Below are 6,900 nucleotides of genomic sequence, written 5' to 3' on the forward strand. Positions count from 1 at the left end.
TGGGGAGGTTTGGTGGCTGTCAGCTGACTTTGAGACGGATGACATCAGGGATGACAGCAGTCAATGTTTACTGTATCAACACTGATCTACCAAGTTGACTGATAAGCTCAAAATCCCAACCCTTGCTGCTCCATCTAGCAAGTTATCCTTCTGGATTCCGTGCTGGATCCTGATCGCTGAACAAATGCTGATCAACCAGTTACTGAGTTTGTTGTGATGTAGGTTTTGGGATGGAGGATAGAGTTGCAGGGGCAAAAGTCAAGTTATCTGTGCAATAACTGAGTGCCTGACAGCAATAGTTCTCAGGGCAATATGCTTTAACTCCTTGTGCAATGGGTTGACAAAGAGCTGTACATTTGAAGTGGAAAAGCCGTTTGTGTTTATGCAGTGCATTTGGGTTCAGAAGGTATGTTTAAGTTTCACATATGCAAATTCTCACTCCCTCGTTCTTCAGGCAGTCCCTTTTAGTTGGGTGGACAGCATTGGTGACCTCCAAAATGCAGTGAAGTGAAGAAAATGTATCTGCTGCTGCCTGGAACAACCGGGGAGGTAGGAATTTCAGAATGGCAGAGTATTTCCATCGAACCATAATGGTTTTGACAAATAAAAGTAGAAAATATTGGCAATATATGGCAAATTAGGCAGCTTCTATCGAAAAATAAATGTACAGTAGTGAATGTTTCTGGTTAAAGACACTTCTTCAAAAAGTCTCAAGCCTTGCTGACCCATATGGTAAGAGTTGGGAGCATGATTCTTTGAACACTATTAGTAGACAGGACCTGTGAGCCTGAGTCCTTTCTACCTCCTTTCTAAGAGTCTCGGCATGACTTCCCTCCCTCTGACACCTACCCTTTGATTCCAGCTCGTTCCATAAACCGAGCAGTAACGACCCTGTTGAAAAGTATTTTGTGTGCCTCATCCATTTACCGTGATAAATCACCGTCAGTGGGAAGCCTCGTTCATGAGTGGTTTCCATCAGATAGCATTATTAAGCGTTGTGTGTTGAGTGACTCTTTGAGTTGCATATTACACCTGAAAAGATAAATTTTTCAGCTTGTGATCTTGGATTGAAATTTTCTGATTATCACACAAAAACGTAGATATTTAACTTCTGTAGTGCTCAGCGGCAGGGCGCTTTATGATCCAATTTCTACACAATTATCTTTTGCACAAATCATTTGTATATTTTGTATTCCAACTACGAACTAGCCCATTGTTTCGATTACAAAAGGTTACATTAAAAAAAAAAAAATCCTTGACATGGTTAAGAGAACTAACTTGATAAAGTGTGATTTAATACAGATGAATGTGCATTTATGGAATGGATGGAATGCTATTTATTGTCATTCAAACAACTAGGTTTGAACGAAATTTCATTTCTACAGTTTTTTACATTTACAAAAAAAGCCAAGACCCACACTTAACACAGTTTACATAAACATCCATCACAGTGAATCTCCAACACTTCCTCACTGTGATGGAAGGCAAAGTCTTCAAAATCACAAAAGTATAAGCATGTTACATCGTAATGTTAATCCATAATCTGTAAAGAATGTGAAGTTTAAGGTAATTACTGGTTGTGGAGGTTGGGTTTGAGAAAATGAACACTACCAAACATAATTATTTGAAGGTACACAAAAATGCTGGAGAAACTCAAACGTTGCCTATTTCCTTCGCTCCATAGATGCTGCTGCACCCGCTGAGTTTCTCCAGCATTTTTGTGTGCCTTTGATTTTCCAGCATCTGCAGTTCCTTCTTAAACATAATTAATTGAAGTTTTGTTGCTATCTGAGGAACATGGTATTTATGACATTTCTCTCGGGTTTTTATCTGAATTTCAACTGAAGATACAATGGAAGATCAGGTGAAATTCATGGAAATTCAGGACACGTTTGTTCTCTTTTATACATTTTAGCTGTTATATCCCCGAAAACAAATGAAATTGCAGACGCTGAAATCTGAAACATAAACAGAAAGTGTGGAAGATCTCAGCCGGTTAGTTAGTATCTGTGAAAGAGAAACCAGTTGACATTGTTTGTTCAATGATCATTGACCCAAAATGTTGATTGGTTTCACATTCCCAGATACTGTATATGTTTAGTATAAAAATCCAGTTCATTAAATGTGAACCAAAAATAATCTTGCTACTGGAATTTCTACATTTGCAAAATCAATAAGCATTATCTTCTAATTTAACTGCACTAAAATGTTGTGAGATCTTATTGGTTCCGTTTATAGCATTTATTTAACACACTGTCTGCTGCACTCTCTTATATTAAAACTTAAACTCACGTAAACAGAGTCTGATAACAATCTTTCTGCTAAAAACATGATTTTTCTGAAGTCTGCAGACTTTTAGTGGGACAGATTGAAGGGGGTTGTTGAATAATTACTTCAGAGAATTGTGCTTGGAGCTTGCTATGTCTGATTCAAGTATTTGCAGATTTGTACTTTTCATTCATTCACTTCCGTAGACATAATATCCTGCAGGAAAGTTGACCTCCACCACGGGCCGATCAAATGGATACAATATGCCCTCCTCCAGCAACGTTCATTAAGAAACAACAAATATTTCCTGCACAGCAGACATTTCCATCTACCTTCACGAGGAAAACATTAACCATTCCTAAATTCTTATTCTTGCTAAAGGTATTCCAACAAACGTGCAGTTTGAGCAGCCATTCGTGAGAACTTTGACGGAGGTTTCCTACATGTGCTTCTCATTAATGTTTTTCTTCTGGTGGGTGAGTTTGTACCTGAGTGCAGGACAAAGTACTGATGCATGCTGCTTCCTGGACTTTTTTTCCATTGTATTACTCAATCCCGCTTCTCATTATCCTGCTCAGATTTCCAGTTTTGTCCCAGTGGTGTTTATTACACTCATTCAGTGACATTGTGAATTCAGTATTCTGCATTTATAAAACAAGAATATAAAGTTGATTTACTGACATTGTATACTTAGTTTGTAAAGATATGTAGTGTAACATGTACGTGTGACAAGCTATCGCAGCAGTCATATGGAAGATGTTGAGTACTTTATTATTATGGGTAATAAAACTCAAGAATGATTCATTGAGTTAACAACCAGATTTCAAACGTTATTATGGTTCCAAGCCCATGATTTACTATACTATTTGAAACAGTTATATTTTATTTCTGTACGATTAGGCGCAAATCATTTCTCTCTTGCAGTTTAGGAATTTGTCCATTCCACATTTTGCAGCTTAAAGGCAGAACAAGTCTCTGGTAGGGGACTTATTCCCAGACTTCCATCGATAATTGGTCACGAGGCAGTCTGTGAAAGCAATCCACAGAGACTTGTTTCAGAACTTTTCCTCTCTGTATCTTGCAGAAGCACAATGTTTCTGTACTGTCCCTTGCAGAAGCTTTCCTGGCATATAGCTTCAGGATCTCATCCCACGGGGGACAATACAATGTGATATCCACTTCACCTGGTTACTAGATTTCATTACCACACAGTTCTCAGGATTGTATTTGGCATCTGGATGGAACTATCAATTTCCATTGCAATGTTCTTTCAACCCACATTTTAAATCTGATCCAGATATGTATTGTAGCAACAATACTAATGTAAAATACAATGTTCTGCTGAACCTATTCAGTTTGAAAGAGGTGAGAAGAAAGGTTGTCTCCATGACTAAGCTACTGCCTCCATCATTGCCTTCAGTTCTGAAGTGGCCTTAATTATCTGTTCCTACCACTTGTGTAAAGCTGCAGCACGTTATTGAAAATACATACTGTTGGCAGACCTTGAAAGGTTATCTGGCTTGGTTCCGCTTGTGGAAACACAGGATCTTAGTTAAGATGCTGAAAGGGTAAAAAGGCCCTGATGAGTATTATATACAGGCCTCAGGATAACAGTCAGGATGTAGGGCACAAATTACATCAGGAAATAGAAAAGGCATGTAAGAAAAACAATGTTACAGTGGTCATGGGAGATTTCAATATGTAGATAGATTGGGAAAACCAAGTTAGTACTGGATCCCAAGAGAAGGGATGTGTAAAATGCCATGAGCTGGCTTCTTAGAGCTGCTTGTAGTTGAGATCATTAGGGAAAGGGTAATTCTGGATTTGGTGTTGTGCAATGAACCAGACTAGATTAGGGAGCTTAAGTTGAAGGAACATTTACAGTGAGAGGCAATGATCATAGTATAGAATTCAACCTGCAGTTTGAGAGGGAGTAGCTGAAATTGGACTAATCAGAAGGGGTCTCTAGCAGGAATGACGGTGGAGCAGAAATAGCAGGAGTATCTGAGAGTAATTCGGAAGATGCAGGATCTTTTCATCCCAAAGAGGAAGAAACATACCAAGGGATAAATGAGACCATTGTGGCTGACAACAGAAGACAAAGATAGCATAAAAGCAAAAGAGAAATGATGTAACATGGTAAAGATTATTGGGAAGCAAGAGGATTGTGAAGTTTTAAAAAACCAACAGAAGGCATCTGAAAAAGCAATAAGCTGAGAAACGATGAAAAATCAGAATTCAGAACTCTGAATGCCTTCATTTGTCATTGTAAGCACTGTATACAACAAACTCCATTGGTGCATAATATACAAACATAAAAACACAGGACACAATTTAAAGGAACATAGTATAGAATTCAATCTGCAGAATGAAGATAAGCTAGCCAATAAGAGAATGCCAGAAGTATTTTCATAGATATACAAAGAGGAAAAAAGAGGGAAGTGTGGACATTGGAACACTGGAGAATTACAACATAGAAGTAGTAGTGGGGTCAAAGGAATAATAATTGAACTGAATACGTTTTTTACATTAGTCTTCACAGTGGAAGATACCAGCCATGTGCCAGAAATTCAAGAGAGTCAAGGGGCAGAAGTGAGTGCAGTCGGTATTACTGAGGACAAAGTGCTTCGGAAACGGAAATATCTGAAGGTGGATAAATCACCTGGACCAGATGGACTTCACCACAGGGTTTTGAAACAGGTCATTGAGATTGTGGAGGCATTAATAATGATCTTTCAGGAATTACAGAAGTCAGGATGGTTCCAGAGGACTGGAAAATCACAAATGTAACTCCAGTGCTTAAAGGGCCTGTCTCACTTGGGCGTCATTTACGCTTCATTTACGAGACATCCTAAAAATTGGTTTGCGCGTTGTGCGGCGTGGTGGCGTTTGCCGTGACGCGCGGTAACGCGAGCCGCCCTAGGATTTTAGAATGCTCAAAATCCTCGCGTGCCACCTGCATGACGTATTCCTTGCGCATGCTGACATACTGATGGCGTACACTGACGTACTGACGGTGTACGTGTAGCGGGTGATGACACAAGATTACGTGCGGTGATGCAGGAACATTGCCTATGCTAATTGATTATGCGTCACCGTGCGTCAACGTCCATACCCATGCACCGCCCGTACGCCATTAACGCGCCATTTGAGCGACGCACCACGTGACCACCCGGGTATAAAGCGCGCGTAGTTTTGAAACATTTTCACTGGGAAAATCCTTGCCACGGAGATCGGACTAAGTGTGAACGACATCGCAAATGGCTCCCAAAAGAAGCAGGGCCCTCAAGAGCACTTGGCGCACGACTGTCATACTACTAGACGATTTTCGCTCGACTGTCGTGCATCAGTCACTACCAGCCTGTTGCGTAAATGACGCCCAAGTGGGACAGGCCCTTAAGGCAAAAGAAAGGAGATTATAGGCCAATTCGTCACTTTTGTGGTTGGTAACATTTTAGAGTCCTTTATTAAGGATGAGGTTCCCGAGTACATAGAAGCACATGATAAAATAGGCTAAAGTCAGCATGGTTTTCATAAGAACAAATCTTTCCTGACAATTCTTTTGGGAGTTTTTTGAGGAGGTAACAAGCAGGATAGACACAGGAGAGTCTGTGGATGTTGTTTACTTGGATTTTCAGGCCTTTGATAGGGTGGCACACGTGAGGTTGCTAAACAAGATAGAAGGCCATGGTATTGGAGGCAAGGTGTAGAAGTTGGACTGACTGGCAGAGGACAAAGAATCAGAATAAACGAGGCCTTTTCTGCTTGGCTGCTGGTAACTAGATTTGTTCCATGGAGGTCGTGGTGGGCCCGCAACTTTTCACATTGTATGCCCATGATTTGGATGAGGGAATTGATGGCTCTTTGGTCACATTTACAAATGATACAAAGATAACCATATAACATATAACCATATAACCATATAACAATTACAGCATGGAAACAGGCCATCTCGGCCCTACAAGTCCGTGCCGAACAATTATTTTCCCCTAGTCCCATCTACCTGCACTCAGACCATAACCCTCCATTCCTTTCCCATCCATATACCTATCCAATTTATTTTTAAATGATAAAATCAAACATGCCTCCACCACTTCCACTGGAAGCTCATTCCACACAGCTACCACTCTGAGTAAAGAAGTTCCCCCTCATGTTACCCCTAAACTTCTGTCCCTTAATTTTGAAGTAATGTCCTCTTGTTTGAATCTTCCCTACTCTCAATGGGAAAAGCTTGTCCACGTCAACTCTGTCTATCCCTCTCATCATTTTAAAGACCTCTATCAAGTCCCCCCTTAACCTTCTGCGCTCCAGAGAATAAAGACCTAACTTATTCAACCTTTCTCTATAACTTAGTTGCTGAAACCCAGGCAACATTCTAGTAAATCTCTTCTGTACTCTCTCCATTTTGTTGACATCCTTCCTATAATTGGGCGACCAAAATTGTACACCATACTCCAGAATTGGTCTCACCAATGCCTTGTATAATTTTAACATCACATCCCAACTTCTATACTCAATGCTCTGATTTATAAAGGTTAGCATACCAAAAGCTTTCTTTACTCTTTATTTTTTGAAGAGGTTACTAGGGAAATTGATGAGGGTAAAGCAGTGGATGTTGTCTATATGGACTTT

This window comes from Amblyraja radiata, chromosome 4, assembly GCF_010909765.2.
Source record: "Amblyraja radiata isolate CabotCenter1 chromosome 4, sAmbRad1.1.pri, whole genome shotgun sequence".
Taxonomy (NCBI): domain Eukaryota; kingdom Metazoa; phylum Chordata; class Chondrichthyes; order Rajiformes; family Rajidae; genus Amblyraja; species Amblyraja radiata.